At 40.0% G+C, this 21,278-nt stretch overlaps 1 pseudogene; it reads right to left on the bottom strand.

Annotated features, from left to right (window-relative positions):
• Positions 1-21,278, bottom strand: part of LOC149201985 (putative pectin methyltransferase QUA3) — a 71,215-nt pseudogene that overhangs the window by 25,818 nt on the left and 24,119 nt on the right.

Below are 21,278 nucleotides of genomic sequence, written 5' to 3' on the forward strand. Positions count from 1 at the left end.
TTAACAATCAGTTTGATGAAATACCTTTCATGGCTATGAGGGGTCTGGTTTAGGTATTGATCAACTATTTACCTTTGCAGCATTGTTTCCATGTATTTTACTTGATTCTGAGCTTTCATTCCATTTTGTGAAGTGGCCTGGGATTTGGGCCTAAAAGTGGCTTAATTCTCGGTGTCGCTGGCACAGAAATGGCATGTTTGGCCCACGTTGCTAGCAGACAGGCCTATGAGAGCGACTTTAGGTCTCTAGTCGCCCTCTTGCCCATAGCATGAGAGCGACTATGGCCTAAGAGGTCCAAAATAACAGTGGGACCCAGGGACATGTTGTCTGAGTGGCTAACTTGTCTCATGAGGGTTCTATTGATGATGTTGGATGATTGTGTGTGATGTTTCGTGGATTCCACTTCCTTAAGGTTGTAGAAAATCCTGTAGATTCACAAGCTAATGCAAGTTGCTAAAGAAAGAGACAAGAATCTACTTCTACTATTTACAGTAGAAGCCCATAAACATCAAGAAAAAAATAATCAATAGAGGAAGAGAATGAAAGGCACATAACACAATAAATATCGAGGGAAAGCCACAACTCAAAACCCCACTATCTATTTTTTATTAATCCGGAAAATCAAGACTTCCAACTCGAATTTCCTAAGTTAAGTAAGTTTAATAAACTTAATTTAAATATTTTAAGTTTCTATGAGAATAGAATTTGAATTTAATTCTTAGTTTAGTTGAAGGACAAATAAAAGGGGAATTTCTTGTTTCCATTTCTCAACACTCCCTCTCAACAAAAAAGGGATTATCAACTACCCTGATCCTATCTCTATGAAACTCAAATTTACATCTCAACAATTCCTTTGTTAAGATGTCGTCATCTTGCTCCTCTGTGGGAATGTAATCTAACAACATGATCTGCCTCAATACACAATCTCTAAGATGATGATAGCATATATCAATATGCTTGGACCAATCATGAAAGACTAGATTTTCAGAGAGTTTGATACATCTATGATTATCACAATAAATCACTGTCGAATCCATCTGCTGACCAAACAAACCAACTAGGATCTTCCTCATCCAGATAGCCTCACATGCTGCTTGACTTGCAGCCATGTAATTTTCCTCTGCCAAGTGAAGTGCAACCGATCTCTATTTCTTGCTATACCACGAAACTATTGCTCACCCAATACTAAAGATCCCTCTTGATGTGCTCTTCCTGTTGGATGGACTCCCTGCCCAATCTGCATCGGTGAAGGCTTGAAGCTTCACTCCCTCTGTTCGTCTATACCATAACCCAAAATGAGTAGTGCCTCTGAGGTATCTCACTACATGCTTTTCCTCCTTTCAATACATCTTGGTCGGCCTAACCATCACTTGAATAAGTTGGTTAACTTCATAGCACATATCCGGTCATGTGTTTACCAAGTGCATGAGTGAACCCACAAGGTGCCTGTAAATAGTGGGTTCTACTACTTCCCCTAAAGTAGCATCCTCCTTACTCCAGTTACCAGTTAGAGGAGTCTCCATGGGTTTACTTCTCTCCATGAGGAATCTCCTGAGTATCTCACTGGAATACTTTCCCTGAGATACAAACAACTCCCCATCTCTCTGCCATACCTCCAAGCAAAGAAAGTAATGCATGAGCTACGTGTCCTTCATCTCAAACTCTCTTGCAAGTTCCTCCTTACAAGATTTGATGAGATTCTTATCACCTACCAGTATGTGATTATCTACATAAAGTACAATGATCGACATCTTACCTTCCACCACTATGTGATACAGGTTCGCATCTGCTTCACTCTTCGTGAATCCCAACCTAGTGAAGTAGCTATCTATCCTGGTGTACCAAGCACAGGGTGCTTGCTTCAGCCCATACAATGCTCTCTTGAGTCGGCACACATGTGACTCATGGTCCATGTTTTCAAAACCCTTGGGCTGCTCTATGTACACCTCTTCCTCAATCATGCCATTAAGGAATGGAGTCTTCACATCCATCTGATGGATCTTCCAACCCATCTTTGCTAATAGTGCCAAAATAGATCTAATTGACGAGTACCTTGCAACAATAGAATAGGTCTCATCATAGTCAATCCCCTCTACCTGTGAAAATCCATGGGCCACAAATATGGCATTATGCTTCTCCACACTACCATCTCTAGCTTTCTTTACCTTGTAAAGCCAACAGGAGCTCACAAGTGACTTGTCCTCCAGTCTCAGGACCACATTCCAAACATTGTTTCGAACTATGGAGTCATACTCCTCTACCATCACATCAACCCAAACTGGCTGTTGCACTGCTTCCTGAAAGGAAGATGGCTCTGTCACAATAGATGCACCCATAATTTCCATGTATCCAGTGTACCTCTCTGGTGACCTCCTCTATTTGTGCTGAGAAGAGGGTGCTCCCACATTCTCCCATGGATCATCCAACTATCTATTAGCCTCTCTAGTGCGCTTTCTTCCCTCTCTTGAAGACTCTGCCTAAGTGTATGTATCCACTCTCTGAACCTCTGCATGTGGTTGCTCCACATCAATCTGAGGTCCCTCAACCTTTGGAGCTAAAATATCCTCATTCGCATGTAATTCAAGCTCCCTCTCAAGGGATAATTGTATGGCCTTCTCCTCATTGAACCTGATATCCCTGCGAACCACTGTCATCCATTTGGTTGGCATGTAAAATCAATAGTTGTGGGGTGTATCAGTGTACCCCACAAATATTCCCAAATATGTTCTTGGCTCAAGCTTCTTTTGTGCATCTTTGGTCACATGGTAATAAACCAATGACCCAAAAAATCTTGAAGTGAACAACATCTGGCCTCTTATCGAAATAAGGCTTCTCAAGTGTCTTCATCTCAAGTATCTGATGTGGGATATGGTTCTGAACATAAACCATTGTGTTACATGGATCAACCCACAAGTGTAGTGGTAGGCCATGATCATGAAACATCGCCCTTGTTGCCCCTACTATGATCATGTTCTTCCTCTTGGCAACCCAATTTTGTTGAGAATTATGGGGTGTCATCAAATCTCGTTTAATCCCTTCTGCTGCACAGAAGTTCTTAAACTCATTGGAGACATACTCACCATCATTATCACTCTAGATAGATTTAACCTTCTTTCCAGACTCTTTTTCTACCAATTCTTTGAACTCACAAAACTTTGTGAAAGTTTGATCCTTTTTCTGCATAAAAAATACCTATCATTTATGAGAATAGTCATCAACAAATATAACATAATACCTGTGTTTGGTTGTGGATGTTGTCAAGAATGGTCCACACACATCTAAATGGAATCTCTCCAGAATAGACTCTGCTTGACTGTCTCTATCTCCAAAGGAAGACTTGGTGTATTTTCCCAAAGTGCAACCCTTGCATGTATCAACTTGTTCAAGTGTACCTTTGGGAAGGCTAATAGAGATTTGCTGCAATATCTTCAAATCCCCATGATGCAAGTGGCCCAATCGCCTCTGCCATAACTTGCCGATGTCTCGACTCAACACCTTTTCCACTTTTGAACTCAAAGCAACACAATCCTCTACCTCTATCTTATGGAGATTCTGAACTCGAATCCCTATCTTCTTTACTTTACCCATGGCTATGAGTCGAAGGAATCCCTTTCCTTTTGAAAAGGTCACATCATATCCCCTATCCTCAAGGATGGCAACGGATACCAAGTTCTTCGTCAGTCCGGGTACATGCATAGTATTATTCAAGGTGAGTGGAGCTGCATGATCCCTCTAAAAAGTAATAGTGCCCACATTAGTGACACTATACTTACCATCATCACCCATCTTGATATGCATCTTGAGATCTTTCTCCTCTAGTTCATAGAATAACTCTTTGTCACCAGTCATGTGGAAAGAAGCTCCACTGTCTAAGTACCAGACACTTCCCATCATTGAAGACACCATGCATGTAATGAGGGAAAGTCCAATTTGAATTGGAAGGCCAAAGCCTCACCTGTAGCTCCTCTTGAGGACTTCTTCAATAGAAAATTTGTAGCAAAGTGACCCATCTTATGACAATGAAAGTATTTAACTTTCGTCGTGTCCTTCTTCTTACCTCAATGATAAGAATTTTATTTGGAATGAGAAATTTTACCCTTCCCCTTTCTCACCTTAATCGCTAAGGCATAGTTCTCTTCATCAGTATTTGATGAAGAACCATCCCTGGTGTTCCTCCTGATCTCACCTGCATCAAATCCAGCCATAGTTGTTCCCAATTTGGTAGCTTTTCCTGACTAATGATAGAGTCATGATAACTATGCCAACTCTTTGGGAGTCCAAGAAGAGAAAATCTCACCATATCATCCTCAGAAACTGTGATTCCAACACTTCCAAGTTCATCCCGACATTGAGTGAACTTGGTAAAGTACTTTGGAATCGTCTCACCTTTCTCCATCCCGATTACAAAGTTTATCCTTTAGTGCCAACCTCCTTTGATCGCTTCTATTATGATACAAGTTCGTCAATGTTTTCCACATAGCATGCGGGTTTTCCTTTCCATGGAGACTCGTGACAATATGATCTCAAACTCCCTCAAGGATTATCCACCTTGCCTTCGCAAACATTTCTACCACTCGGCCAAGTTTTGTGCATCAGTAGCAGCTAGCTTAGGAATTGCTTGTTCAACAAATTCCTTCAAGCCATTGTCCTCCAGCATAGCCTTCATATTGTCCGTCCAGGATATGAAATTCAAGCTACGTTCCAAGGCATACTCAAGACTCAACCCATGGAATGCCATCTACCGATCCTAAAGTATGTATTGCACATTCGACTTTCACCTGTAACCTAGAAACTCAAAACTTTGAAATATCCTCTAGAGAGCTGATTTTAAATTAGCAAAATCTCCCTCATCCGAAGTCCAATTCTGCTGATTTTCTTTTTGAATTTGGGTATTTGTTCCTAAGGAATCCAGATCTGCAATTTGTTTCTAAACATTTTGCATATAAATTCTCAAATATACTATGTAAACTCTTGGCCCAAAAAATAATCTTGCTTCGATACCATGTACAAAATCCTATAGATTCATAAGCTAATGCAGTTTTCTAAAGAAAGAGACAAGAATCTACTTCTACTATTTACAGTAGAAGCCCATAAACATCAAGCAAACAATAATCAATAGAGAAATAGAATCAAAGGCAATAACACAATAAATATCTGGGGAAATCCACAATTCAAAACCCCACTATCTGTTTTGTATTAATCTTGAAAATCAAGATGAAATTACAATGCTTGTTCTCTCTAGAACTATCCCAACACCCAACAAATTCAATCTCCAACTCATAAGCAAGCTCAAGGCCAAATATTAGCCTCTTCACAATCTCTCCAAGTCCCTATTCCAATGTGTAATTCTTATGGAGAATAGCTTGTATTTAAAGGGAAATAAAGCCTCTAAAAATAGTGCAATCCCTCAAGGATTAGTTCCTGATTACATGCACTTATCAGTGCTGTTACTCAGAAAAATCTAAAACAAATAGCACACTCTCCCTGCACTCTAGTCTCAACTGGGTCTTTCTCAGAATCAACATGCATGACTTTCTGATGAGTAAATATTCAATTAACTAGAGTAGCACTGGTGGAGTTCATTAGTGTCACCATAGACTGTTAACTCACTATTAGTTCTCTCAATCAGTTTGAGAACTAATTTAACTAAACTAACTCATGAAACTGAGTCTTCTATTTAACAACTCACAATTAACTTATACTGACTCCCTATATTGAGTCTTCTATTTAACAACTCACAATTAACTTATACTGGACTCCTACAAAGTAGGGAGAACATACACATGACTTCCAAAAGACTTCTAACTCGAATTTCCTAAGTTAAGTAAGTTTAATAAACTTAATTTAACTATTTTAAGTTGCTATGAGAATAGAATTCTAATTTAATTCACATTTTAATTCAAGGACAAATTAAACTGGAATTTCTTGTTGCCATTTCTCAACAAAGGTTACCTAGGTGGTCGAATCTGATCATAGTAGCCTCTCGTCTCATGTTTACCCCGGTTGGAATATTTACTTGGGTGGATGTGAGAGGAGGGTGTTACAGAGTGGTATCAGGGCATGGTTCAACTCTCAGACTGGATGGGTTCAATGTGTTAGTCATGCATGCATGTCAGTTGCATGTGTGTCTCTTACACTTATAGACTTCTTGCAATTGCTTGATGTATGATTAGGGTTGTTGTATGGTTATCATGGAGAATTTGATGTTGATTTCATAAAGAGTATTTGACATGAGCATGTGAATGATTGTGTATGATTATTTGTCTCTACATGTTGATTTTATGTCACCTACTTACATCCTTGTATGTTGGGTTACATTTTGAAAATTTTGATTACATGCATCAGTCTTGTAGGTTGATTGCAAGAACTGATCGATTATGTTTGACTACATGCATTTACACGTATTTGTAGTAGGTTAGGCATTTCTTATGCATATTGTCGGTTGCATGTAGCAATGTGTATAATGGGTAATGGTTGTTGTCATGCATGAGGTCAGATCTTGCATTGTTGATATGGACTTGCATTGATGATGGGATCCTAGTTAGAGTGAGGATTACGTGTTGATATAGTTTTTTGCGAATGTATATATGCTATTATGTCTATGTTGTACATGTATCATGTTGATTTGGTGATCTTACAGAGAAGGTATCCTCCCCAAGCTATAATAAAGTATGTTGGTTTATTATGATTTGGTTTATCTGACATATTATGCATTGCAGGAAAAGAAAGATCAAATGGCTAGCAAGGTGGTAGAGTACATAGAATCTCCCTATGCATCAGATGAGCAACATGGTGTGGGGCATACTTTTGATTTGGTTGATACATTGAGAAGCTTGAATGAAGAGAGAAGGAGTTGTAAGGAAAATAATGATCAGATAATACAGGCACAAGAGAATCAAGTAGAGGTCAATGCTATACTTCTTCATATTTTTCCGGAACTGCAGTGACAAGGGCAACTTCGGATTAGTCATGCATGTGAGGATGGAACTAATGGAGCATATGGCAGTAGATCTGCTGGTAGACATAGGTTGAATAGATCTGATATAGTGAGAGATGGAAGGTTATTGGACACTCTGGAAAGGAGGGGCGATGAGTATAGGTATTATTCTAGTTCCGGTTCTGATAGACATCATGATCATCATTGTTATCATCCTTATAGGAGGAATGATAGTAGATACTTTCTGAATGAGTTCAAGAAAGAAAAACCACCTACTTTTGATGGAGATGTGAAGAATCCGTAAGATGTAGAGGCTTGGATACTTTGTATGAACAAATTCTTTGAGTTGAATGAGTAATCAGATAACATGAAAGCTATAATAGTTATCTTCAGCTTAAAAGGTAAACCAGACAACTAGTGGGAAGATGTTAAGTGAGTTAGAGACACCAGGACAGATCACTTGAGTTGGCGGGAATTCAAGAGGCTTTTAAGGAATAATTACTTGTCAGAAAGGTATTATGATAGTAAGGAAAAATAATTCTATGAGTTAAAGATGGGATCAATGACAAACGAAGAGTACACGACCAAGTTTCTGGAACTATTGAGGTATTTACCATATCTTATTGATGAGAAGGCTAAAGTTCAATGGTTTGTTAGTGGTTTGCCATTAGTATTTAGAGACTGGATTGAGTATGATGAGCCTTGGTCACTTGAGGAAGTTATTGGGAAACTGAAGCATTTCTATTAGCAATCAAAGCATGAGAATGAATCTCAGCATGGATGGAAATGAAAAGACAAAGGTAGAGGTAAATGGTAGATGAAGAGGACAAGGCCTCAACATGTAGATGGGAAAGAGAATGTGGCACCACAAAAGAGATATAATGCAGGTAGATAGAGACATGGGCCACAACAACAACAACAACATAGATGTGAGGGCACTGGTAGGTTGGAGTGTTGGACATGTGGTGAGGAACAGATCAAGAGAGATTGTCTGCAACCTCAGGGTGGAAGGCCTAAGATATACAGTGCACAGGAGGCACAAACTGTTGGGGATGTTGGTCAGAGTATTCCACTTATCTATGTAGTAGAGGGAAATGGGTAAGCATAACACCGGGCATCTGTCATTGAGATGGATGGTAAGCTTTGTGATCAAGTTATTTCTATTTTGATTGAACCTGGATATAATTATAGCTATGTTAGTCCTGACTTGGTGGATAAGTGTGGTTTGAATAAGGAATTGCAAGCAAAGTCTTGGTTAGTGCAGTTGGCTACATGTACAAAGAAGAGAGTTCATCATTGGGTAAGAGCTTTCACATTTGATTTAAATGGTATACATACAACAACAAATTTGTATGTATTACCATTGGGATCATACAATATGTTGTTGGTAATGGATTGGTTGTATCTACATAGAACCAAGCTTGGCTGCTATGAGAAATCTATTGAGTGTGTTGATGACAATGGAGAACTAAGATTCTTGCAAGGTAAGAAGAAAGCCACATCAGTTAGGATGGTGATAGCTATGTAAGAAAAGTTTAGTTGCAGGAAAGGTTGCAATTTATTCGCAGTATACATTTCTAGTAACAAGGGTAGGGAGGTTGAAGATGCTGATGTGTTGAAAATATACCCAGTTTTGCAGCAGTTCAAAGATGTATTCCTTGAGGACATTACAGAGTTCTCACCTCACAGGGAGGTAGAATTTTCTAATGAGTTAGTGCTAGGGGTAGCTCCAACATCTAAAGCACCTTACAGGATGAGCACACTTGAGTTGGTTGATTTAAAGTTGTAGTTGAAGGAATTGTTGGACAGGGGGTACATTATGCCAAGTGTATCACCTTGGGGCACACTGGTCTTGTTCGTGAGGAAGAAAGATGGTACCCTCAGATTATCCATTGATTATAGGAAGTTGAAAAAAGTGACTATCAAGAATAGGAATCCCTTGCCAAGGATTGCTGACTTGTTCGATCAACTGAAGGGAGCAGTAGCGTTCTCAAATATTGACTTGAGATCTGGATACCATAAGATATGCATCAAAGAGGAGGACATTTACAAGACTACGTTCAGGACCAGGTATGGACATTATGAGTTTGTTGTTGTTCCATTTGGCTTAACTAATGCTTTAGCTACATTCATGTGTTTGATGAATAGTGTGTTGTGTCCATATTTGGATAATTTTGTTGTTGTATTGATTGATGATATACTGGTATATTCTAAAAATGAGGAAGAGCATGCCGAGAATTTCGCAGTAGTATTGAGATTGTTGAGGGATCATTAGTTGTATGATAAGCTTAGAAAGTGTAGATTCTTTCAGATTGAGGTGCACCACTTGCGACATGTTGTCTCCAAGGAAGGAATTGTAGTAGATCCAGAGAATATAAGGGCCATCATGGAGTGGGTAGCTCTTAAGAATGTGGATGAGGTAAGATCTTTCTGTTGAAATATGGCAACAAGAATATTCCAATTTAATTTTTCCTTGAATTAAATTGTGAATAAAAATCGAATTTAGTCTTAACAGCTACTTGGAAATAATTAATTAATTTATTTTAAATTAATTAGGTTGAGAAATTCAAGTTAGAATTCTTTCTGAAGTAATGCAAGAGTTATACCTTAAATTAAGGAGATAAGATTGAGTTATATTTGAGTTGTAATTAGTTAACTCAGTTTACTAAGTTAGGTCCAGTTAAATTAGTTCCAAACTGTTTGAGGAACTAATAGTGAGTTAACAGTTAGTTGATGCATTAATGCACTTAACTAGTGATACTCCAGTTAACTGAAGATTCCCTCATCAGAAACTCATGCATGTCTATTCTGAGAAAGACCCAGTTGAGATTAATGTTCAAGGATAGTGTAATATCAGTTGCATGTGTTTTCTCATGGATAAAACTCATGCATGCAGTCAAGGATTTATCCTTGAGTTTTGTGCACTTTTGAAGGATTGTTTTCCACTTGGTAATAGGAGAATCATCCACAAGGAACTACGCAAGGAAATAGGAGCTTGGAGGGCATAAAGGAAGGTTGGAGAGAAGCCAAGATTTCCTATGGGCATCTGTGAGGATTGTACTGAGAGCTAGCTAGCTGTGAGAGCTAAGGCTTTGTATAATTCCTATGTATTTCCACCATGTATGATAATACAATAGTGTGGGGTTTTTAGCCGAGGCTTTCCCCAAAGTACTTTCATGTGTATTATGCCATTGATTCTTCTTCTTCTGGTTATATTGTTCAGCTCAATCTTTAAGCTTTCGTAAATTGCTAGTAGAAGTAGGTTATAGTATTCTGCTTTGATTTATATTGCATTATCGGGTTAACCTATCACAGATTTTCTACATGATATCAGAGGTGGATTTGTAGAAATTTTCTACATGGTATTTGAGCTGTGAACAATATATTGTGAAGAGAATTAGAAGTTTGAAGTTCGGGGTTGCAAGTGCAAATCGAATTCATATCATACTTCAAGGTTGGCCAATGGCATTCTATGGCTTGAGACTCGAGTATTCCTTGGAAGGTAGCTCGAATTACATAGAATGGAAAGATAGAATGGAGGCTATATTAGAAGACAATGGCTTGAAGGAATTCATTGATCAAGAAATCCTAAAGCCAGATTCAAGTAATGCACAAGATTTGGTTGAGTGGAAGAAGTGTGTGGTGAAGGCGAGACGGATCGTCCTTGAGGGATTTCGAAACCATATTTTCTTGAGTCTCCATGGGAAGGATACTCCATTTTCAATGTGGAAGACAATGAAGAACCTCTACCAGAACAATAGCGACCAAAGAAAATTGGTGTTCAAGGATAAGCTTCGAAGAATCAAGATGGAGAAGGGCGATACTATTTCCACATATCTGAACAAGCTCACTACCTGCAAAGATGAGCTTGGCAGTGTGGGAATAACTACTGTTGATGATGATATGGTGAGCCTCGCTTTCCTTAGCATTCCAAAGAGTTAGAATAGCTACCAGGACTCTGTGAATGGAAGGGAGAAACTGTTCGCTTGGGAACGACTGTGGTCGGATCTTGTGCAGGAGGATATCAGGGGGAGAACACGAGATGGTTCTTCATCCAAGAATGATGATGAAAAAAATATAGCCTTAGCAAGTAAAGAAAGGAAAGGAAAAGGGAAGGCTTCCCATTTCAAATCGAATTCTTCTCATGGAGGGAAGAAGGGTGACATGTATAAAGTAAGATGCCTTAATTGTCCCAAGATGGGACATTATGTGACTAATTTCCCATCGAAGAAGTCCAAGAAGGGATCCTCGGAAGGATTGGAAGGTGAGGCATTAGACTTTCAATTCAAAATGGACTTTACCCTCATCGCATGCATGGTGTCATCGATGATGGTTGTGTCTGGTATCTTGACAGTGGAGCCTCATTCCACATGATGGGTGATAAAAATTTATTCAGTGCCTTGGAGGAAGAAGACCTCAAGATGCACATAGAGATGGGTGACAATGGAAGGTATAGTGTTTCAGGATTGGGCATGGTTTCTTTTTAGAGGGAGCATGGAGCTCCTCTCACCTTGAAAAATGTGATGTATGTTCCTGGAGTAAAGAATAATTTGGTATCAGTTGTGATGTTGGAGGGCAAAGGCTACGATGTTTTCTTCAGTTAAGGAAAGGTGTTCCTAGGACACATAGCCATGGGTCAGACCAAGAGGATAGGGATTCGGGTGAAGAATCTCTATAAACTAGAGGTAGATGATTGTGCAGCATTGAGTACAAAAGCAGAATTGGTGTAAAGCCAAGACATTGGCAAGTTGTGGCACAAGCGGTTGGGCCATTTGCATCATGGGGCTTTGAAGATAATGCAGCAGATATCTACAGGACTTCCCAAAGGTAAACTTGAGAAAGTTGACACATGCAAAGGTTGAACCTTGGGAAAGTACACCAAGTCTTACTTTCATGATCGAGGCAGTTGAGCAGAGGCTATCTTAGAGTGAGTTCATACTAATTTGTGTGGACCATTCTCGATGGCATCCACAGTGAAGCAAAGGTATTATGTGATTTTCATTGACGACTATTCTCGTAAATGTTGGATTTATTTCATGTAGAAGAAGGACCAAACTTTCACAAAGTTTTGTGAGTTCAAAGCTTTGGTTGAGAAAGAGTCAAGGAAGAAGATCAAGGCCTTGAGAAGCGACAATGGTGGTGAATATGTCTATTAAGAATTTAAGGACTTCTGTGCAGCAGAAGGAATTAAACGACAGTTGACGGCACCTCATAACCCACAGTAGAATGGGGTGGCTGAGAGGAAGAAAAGAACTATTGTAGGGGCAGCACCGACAATGTTGCATGACCAAGGCCTACCACTTCACTTGTGGGCCAAGGCATGCAACACAACGGTCTATTTTCAGAATAGAAGCCTCATCGCATACTTGGGATGAAGACACTAGAGGAAGCTTTCTCTGGTAAGAGACCAGATGTGGGCCACTTCAGGGTCTTTGGCTCATCGGTATATTTCCATGTGATAAAGGATGCACAAAAGAAGCTTGAGCCGACAATAGAGTTGGGGATATTTATGGGGTACACTGATACACCTCACAACTATTGGGTGTACTTTCCTACCAGTCAAAGGATATTGGTTCGCAGAGATCTCAAGTTTGATGAGCAAAAGGTCATGTGAGTTTCCCTTGAGAGGGAGCTCCAACTGTAGGCTATGGAGGAACTGTTGGTTCCTAAGGAGGAGGAGCCTCAGACTGATGTGAAGTAGCCGCATGCAGAGGTTCCAGGAGTGGAGACATCCACTCAAGCAGAGTCTTCTAGAGATGGACGAAAGCACACAGGAGAAGCTGACAGATTGTTGGAGGATGTGAGAGAGAATGTGGGAGTGCCATCTTCTTAGCGCAGACAGAGGAGGTCAACTGAGACGTACACTGGATACATGGCCCTTGCTGGGGAATGTGTTGAGACTGAGCCATCTGCCTTTGAGGAAGCAGTCCAGCAGCCGATTTGGGCTGATGCTATGGTGGAGGAGTATGACTCCATAGTTCGTAATGGTGTTTGGGACATGGTTCCAAGACCGGAGAACAAGTCAGTTGTGAGCTCCCATTGGCGCAACAAGGTAGAGAAAGTTGCTGATGGTAGTGTGGAGAAGCATAAGGCAAGATTTGCTGCCCATGGCTTTTCACAGGTCGAGGCGATTGACTATGATGAGACTTTTGCTCCTGTCGCAAGGTACTCATTTATCAGATCTATGTTGGCACTATCAGCACAGATGGATTGGAAGATCCATCAGATGGATGTGAAGACTGCATTCCTTAATGGCCAGATTGAGGAAGAGGTGTACATAGAGTAGTTGGAAGGTTTTGAGACCTTCGATCATGAGTCGTATGTGTGTCGACTCAAGAGAGAATTTTACGAGATGAAGTAAGCACCTCATGATTGGTACACCAAGATAGACAACTACTTCACTAAGTTGGGCTTCACAAAGAGTGAAGCGGATGCGAGCCTATACCACATCGTGGTGAAAGGTAAGTTGTTGATAATCATACTTTATGTTTATGATATCATATTGACTGGTGATGATCAGTTGATCGTGTCTTGCAAGGAGGACCTTGAAAGATAATTCGAGATGAAAGACATGGGTCTCATGCATTAATTCCTTGGCATGGAAGTGTGGCAGAAGGATGGGGAGTTGTTTGTGTTTGAGGGCATGTATGCCAACGAGATACTCAGGAGATTCCACATGGAGAATTGCAAGCCCATGTAGACTCCTCTAGTAGGTAACTGGAGGAAGGAGGTTGCTACTTCAAGAGAAGTGGTAGAGGCTACTGTGTATAGGTAGCTTGTGGGTTCATTGATGTACTTAGTGAACACACGACTAGATTTGTGCTATGCGGTGAACCATCTGAGTCAAGCGATGGTTTAGTCTACCAAGATGTTTTGGAAGGTGACAAAGCATGTATTGAGATAACTCAAAGGCACATCTTAGTATGGATTATGGTACAGATGGATAGAGGGAGTGAAGATACAGGGCTTCATTGATGCAGATTGGGCAGGGAGTCAATCAGATTAGAAGAGCACATCAAGAGGGATTTTCAACCTTGGGTTGGCTACAATTTCTTGGTACAGCAGGAAACAGAGGTTGGTTGCACTCAGCTCGACAGAGGCAGAATACATGGCTGCAAGTCAAGCACCATGTGAGGCCACCTGGATACGAAAAATCCTAGTTGGTTTATTTGATCAGAGGATGGATCCAACTGTAAGCTATTGTGATAATTAGAGTTGTATCAAAATATCTGAGAATCCAGTATTTCATGATAGGTCCAAGCACATCAACATCTGGTATCATCATCTCAGAGAGTGTGTAGCGAGGAGTATCATGTTGCTGCAGTATATTTCGACAGAGGAGCAAGATGCTAACATTTTGAAAAAGGCATTGTCAAAGTGTAAATTTGAGTTCCATAGAGATAGGATCGGGGTGGCAGATAATCCCTTTCTTGTTGAGAGGAAGTGTTGAAATATGGCAACAAGAATATTCCAATTTAATTTGTCCTTGAATTAAATTGTGAATTAAAATTGAATTTAGTCTTAACAGCTACTTTGAAATAATTAATTAGTTTATTTTAAATTATATAGTTGGAGAAATTCAAGTTAGAAGTCTTTCTGAAGTCATGCAAGAGTTATCCCTTAAATTAAGGAGATAAGATTGAGTTATATTTGAGTTGTAACTAGACTTAACTCAGTTTACTGAGTTAAGTCTAGTTAAATTAGTCCCAAACTATTTGAGGAACTAATAGTGAGTTAATAGTCAGTTGATGCATTAATGCACTCAACTAGTGCTACTCTAGTTAATTGAAGATTCCCTCATCAGAAAGTCATGCATGTCTATTCTGAGAAAGACCTAGTTGAGATTAATGTTCAAGGACAGTGTACTATCAATTGCATGTGTTTTCTCATGGAGAAAACACATGCATGCAGTTAAGGATTTATCCCTAAGGATTGCACAGTTTTGAAGGATTTGTTTTCCACTTGGTAATAGGAGAATCATCCACAAGGAACAACACAAGGAAATAGGAGCTTGGAGGGCAGAGAGGAAGGCTGGAGAGAAGCCAAGATTTCTTGTGATCATCTGTGAGGATTGTACTGAGAGTTGGCTAGATGTTAGAGTTAAGGCTTTGTATAATTCCTATGTATTTCCACCATGTATGATAATACAATCGTGTGGGGTTTTTAGCTGAGGCTTTCCCCAAAGTATTTTCATGCGTATTGTGCCATTGATTCTTCTTCTTCTGGTTACATTGTTTAGCTCAATCTTTAAGATTCCACAAATTGATTGTAGAAGTAGGTTATAGTATTGTGCTTTGATTTATATTGCATTATCGGGTTAACCTATCATAGATTTTCTACACTTTCATGGGTCTGGTAGGCTATTATAGGAGGTTCATCAAGAACTTCTTGCAGATTGATTATCCTATTACATCATTGCAAAGGAAAGGTAAGAAGTTTGAATGGACAGAGAAGTGCGAGCTAACTTTGAGTAGCTTAAGTAATTGTTGACATTTGCACTAGTACTACAGATTGTAGATCCGGACAGAGAGTTTGTGGTATGCACATATGCTTGCAAGAGAGGGCTTGGTGGAGTCCTTATGCAAGATGGATAGGTGGTATGTTATGAGTCCTATAAACTAAACGAGTGCGAGAAGAACTACCCAACACATGATCTTGAGTTAGATACCATTATACATGCACTGAAGATGTGGAGGCACTATCTTCTTGGTAGGATGTTTGTGCTTATGAGTGATCACATTCAGTTGAGGTATTTGTTTGACCAGAAAAATCTAAACACCAGGTAGGCTAGATGGTTGGATAGGATCAACGAGTTTGATTTCGAGATCAAGTACATCAAAGGTAAAGAGAATAGGGTGGCAGATGATCTTAGTAGACGGATCCAGGTACATCACTTGGTAGCTATGAGTTACTATGGGACAAAATTACTAGATAGGATCTTGCAGGTAGGACAACAAGATATCAGGTATATGGAGATTGCTATCACCAAAAATTGATCATCTAGCCATAATTTACTTAAATAAATAATTATTTGTTTATTATTCCTTAACCATATTTCTTGAGATGATAAATAAATCATTTATTTATATATTATTTCTAAATAAAAGTTTAAATACTTTTTCCCTCTAACCAAATATAATAAAATATTCCAAATGGTTAATTCTAGAATGGGGTTAATGATATTTTATTATTGATCATTATTGGAGGATAACCTAATATTTTATTAAAAATAGAAGGGTTTTACATCCATTCTTCACTTTCGATTATTTTCATTGTTGCACTCACTATTGTAGCTCTCATTATTATCACTATTGCACACCATCTTCTTTTTCATTTGATTTCTCATTGAGCTCAAACATTTTGTTTGTTGGGTTTTACACATTACATAGGACAGAGACTCTACAAAATTTGAAGACATTTGAGGATGGCCAAGAACCCATCCCATAAAGGGGTCTAGTAACATTATTTCTTCCCTTCATAGGTTTTTTTTAATAAAATATATTTTTTATATATCTGGTTTCCATTGGATTATTGGAGTTATTTGCACTTATTTTACTATTCCATTTTGTTGTTTAACTATGTCTGTTGCATAGATCAGGGCTTTGACAGGTTTTGTTTCTATCATTTGCTGTAGATCTACACTGTTTAACAACCATTTTTATTGTTAGGGTTGTTTGTCATCCACAACCTAAAGTAGTTTCTTTTCGTACACATTCAAGAAGAATTCTACATAACAAATTGGCGACTCCACTGGGGATTGAAACCAAAATATTTGGTTTCGACTCCACTGCATTTTTTATTTTGATTCAGAAACCTGGGTGACCTTCAGTTTTTCAGCTTAGGGTTTTTCTTTTTCAGTCTGTTAATGTTTTTTACTAGCATTCTAACCCTAGATTAGTTAAATTTCTAACTTCCATACGTTTTCTGGTCATTTTCACATGTCATAGGAACGAGCTGCGACAAAGACAACAAATTTTTTTGAGACTTGTTGCTCGAGAATGGAGGAGTAGAAATCACAATTTTCTACTCCAAAAGTATGATATGGAGGTCCAGGGCGCATGTTTTGGCCCAAAAAGTGTGATATCCCCGTAAACAGGTCAGTACATGCGATTTTAGGTTTTCTAAGATTTTTTATTCTCTGTTTCTGGCTTTTTCGAGAGCCATCTACTGGGTTGGTTGACGACTATCTTAGCCTGCTTAGGCCTTGATCTACTATGTTTCGCTCGTCGAAGTAGAATTTAGCCCCTTAAGGCCTCTAGTATGCTTCCACCATTATAGGAGGATTTTAGCTGAGTAAGAAGTCTGAGTTTTTGGAAGAGTTTTCAACCATATTTTCCAGATCTGTACCTTCTTGTTTCAGATATTCATAGATAGTTTATTTCCATCCAAAGTTCCATATTGAACCTTTTTCAGTCATTTTCCTTAGGGTGCCACTGTTTTCCCTAGGTTTGACACCCATCTCCCTATCTTTTTGGAGTGATTTCCCTCCCTGGTTTTTTACTATTGTTGCACCACTTTCAAGCAACATGGTGTCATTTGATCCTATTCACATCGATGCTTAGATATCTTAGCCTTTTTTGTGTGTTTTTAGTTGATTTCGCCACCAACCAACACAATGTTTGCAAACCCATTTTGGGTGGGGTTTACAGAGTTGATTTGCTATTCATTTTCTATTTTTAATTTCAGTTTATTTCAACAATCTTTTTATTTTTTCAAACATGATTTGGACTTAAGTAATAAGCACACTTACACACACATGCAGACCTTAAGCAAAGGGCTCTTGGTTTACACCACTAAGCCAAGAGTTAATTAATTTATCTCCCCACCAAGAGACAAACACATCTTATTTATCTCCCTTTACCATTTCCGTATCACTTATGTCTTACAACCATTTCGCCACTAAGGCGTTTATCATGAAGACCCTTAGGCCTTCATCCCCAATTTCCGCTTGGGCACATTACTCCTCCACGCAACATTCGAGTTCATAGTCCTCTGGGTCCCCATATCAACTCCTCTTGTGGTTCATCTGATTCCGAGCCTCCTTCACTGCATACCGTCATCATGTCAGGACCCATTACAGGTGTAGGAAACCAACGTAGTGTTGGCTCTCATTCTACCCCAATAGTCACATATAGCAGAACTGTCTCAGGAACCATTTCGGAAGCTCCCATGCTACATTGCGTGGTTGCATTAAGCCTCCTAGATTTTAGCCAGTTGATTAATGACCCTATACACAACGATGTTGGTTGGCCAGCTATACTGACTAAGCTCCCCTTTGACATTCCCAAGTTTGAGGGTAATTCTGGAGAGGACCCCACCAATCACATCTGCTCCTTCCATATGTGGTTTTAATCTAACTCCATCAATGATGATTCCATTCATCTTCAGTTTTTCCAATGCATGCTCATTAGAGATATTGCGAAGTGATATGTGGAGCAAACTGCCACCTCTCATTCAACTTTCACGACACTTTCTTAAGCGTTACTTTCATATTTTTAGTTACCTCTCTGATATGAGACTGGTATGGAGCTCTTGATCATATTCCATTAGTCCTCTGCCACCTGCCTTTTCGATCATGTCCAGGAATGGCATAGAAGGAGGAGAATGTGTCATGCTTTTCCCTTCAAAGACCTTGTCTACCTTTATTGGTTTCTTAGGACTCTTTTAGTGCCTATTGCCAAAGATGTCACATCTCACTTTCCTCAGACAGAGGAAGAGGCTCTCCAGAATGCTCTGATATATGAATTGATTTATGCTCAATCTGGTTATGTCAATACCATGATACCAGACCTCCCTCATCCTAGTGGTGCCAATGCACCGGGGACATCTCACATTGTTGACGGTATCGTTGGAGCTATTTCACATCCTTCGCCATATACTGATCAGAGTTATTCCTATCTGTAGGGGGCACGAGTTCCTCCAACACTTATGCCCCTCCTGCCAGCAACACATATTCATGACAAAGCACCTCTTATGCATTTAACCAACCACATTAGTAGATTTTAGGGCCAGCTAGTGCTCAACCTATCTACCAGAGCATTTCCCCTTCACCATATTATACCTATGCACCATCGAGTGCTCCAAACCTCAAGCATTAGCGCCGCAACCTCCCATGCATCGTCAACCCCAACAACCACCTCCCCCTCAAGGTCAAGTGTTTGCACAACAGAGTGCGACCAATCCCCAAAATTTGAAGAAAAAGAATAAGGGGAAATGTAAAAAGGGTAACCAGGGTAGCCAAGGTAATCAACCTAATGAACCCCAAGGGAACCAACCTAACACCACCAACCGACAACAGGACGACCAACCTAAGAAAAAAAAAGGCTATTCGTATGAACAAGCCTTGTGCATGTTGTGGTATACATGGCCATTATACTCATGAGTGTCCCATCTTACCCAGATGCACCAAATGTGGGACCCCCAAAAACTTCTAGAGGTAAATTGCCCATGCAGCAAACACCTCAGAATCCTACACCATCTCAATCGGATGTGGTCACAAATCCTTTCCCTCAACAAGGATTTGTTGTTGCTCAACCTCATTAAGGTCAAGTAGCCTACCCTCGCCAACCTTCTGGTCCTGGTGACTACCAGATCCTCATGATGAATTCTGACGAGGTCAATACCTCTGATATCAACTTGAAAACTCGGTCGTGTCAATATGACAAGCCATATACTTCGTCCACCATTGAAACCAAAACCAAAGCATCTAATGAGCCTCTTACGACACCAAATTTTCCTCTATAGATCCTTAAACCTAAAGTTGTGTAATTCCTAAGATCCCCAAGGGACCATTACATTGTAACGTGACTTCTAGCTGAGTTGCATATACATACAATATAGTAGATGACTTGGCACAATCCCCTACTACCATGTCAACACTAGAAGTCCTCCAATCATGCCCGTCACAAAAGAAACATCTACTAAATTATTTGGGTGCAATAGATCCTTCAGACGATCCTTTGATTGCCTTTCCTGTTGATACGTTAAAGCATCCTCCATTACCTCCATCCATTGCTTTTCAGATATGAGTAAGAGTCTATAATGTCATCATCTCCCCATGCATTATTGATGAAGATGCATGAACCTGCATGAGGTCCACTATGATTTGGACACAACTCAAGTCACCTAAACTATCCCCATCCACCATCACTTTTCTTGCTCGGGATGGTCACTCCTCCTAGCCTCTCAGCATGTATCGCAATTGTCGAGTGACTCTTGCGGGAAAGACTGTTCATGTTGAAATAGACGTTATTGATGCCCTTCTATATTACAACATTATCTTGGGTCGTAGTTACACTTATGAGATGTCAGTCGTTGCATCTGTGGTTTTCCGCAAGATGTGTTCCCCCCATGAACGGAATATCGACACTATAGATCAGTTGACGTACTACGAGCCGTCATCCTTGACCTCCCCTGAGTCCATTATCTTGTTGATGTCAGACAAGTAGTATTCTACCGCTCTCATTGGTGTTTCACCGAGAGTTTACAAATATTCCTCATTATTAGGTGCTTTCCTTGGTCCTCCCCCTCCTATCTCTGAGCCTAGCTCTTGGAGTGTTTCCATGTTACAAGTGTCATAGGTTGCTCAAAAGTAGTCTGGTAAATCTGATCAATAGCCAGTGCCTTAGCACCCTGTTGTTACCATCTCATTTGAGCCATCTAGATGCAGCCCCCCCCACCAGGACCTCCTCCTCTTGTGGGTGCATCTCTTTTGTCCCCACCAAGAACTATTCCTCCAGGTCTCAACCATCAAGGAGTTGTTCTGCCGGGACATTTCCCTACAGGATAGATACCTTTCTTGTTTCCTCCCCCTGGAATCTTTTTTGTCCCTTTCATGGCTTCATTGATTCTCCCTAATATGACTTTGGGGATCCCAGTGTGGTAGATTTATCCCCCAGTGAACACTCCACCTAGTCAGCTCAGACCATATCACGCTTTGACCCCGGTTCAACAGGTCCCTACGACCCATGTCACTACTCCAGTTCGACGCGACCTCAGCAGTAACCCACCTCTGTTGTGAAAACATCTAAATAAGGGGGCAAAGCCGAGAAAAAGGAACTTAAGGATAAGGCTCCCCAAGCACCTTATGCTCCAAAAGCTCCAAAGTCAACACCTCCATGCGTTTTATGTGAGGTTGTTGGGCATGCCACCAATAATTGTCCTGAGCTTCCTTGTCTCAAACCTTTGGTTCATGAAACATTCCCTGAGTCAAATATCCCTGAGGTCTAAATTACCTTACTGGGACCAGACAAGAAACTCAAAAAGTTGCACACAAATCACCCTTGTGCCTTGTGCGATCATTATGGTCACTATTCCCATTGTTTCCCTTGTCTCGATGAAT

Source organism: Pinus tabuliformis, chromosome 2_1 (assembly GCF_031772625.1).
Source record: "Pinus tabuliformis cultivar Carrire ecotype Pingquan chromosome 2_1, CPIR1, whole genome shotgun sequence".
Lineage (NCBI taxonomy): Eukaryota > Viridiplantae > Streptophyta > Pinopsida > Pinales > Pinaceae > Pinus > Pinus tabuliformis.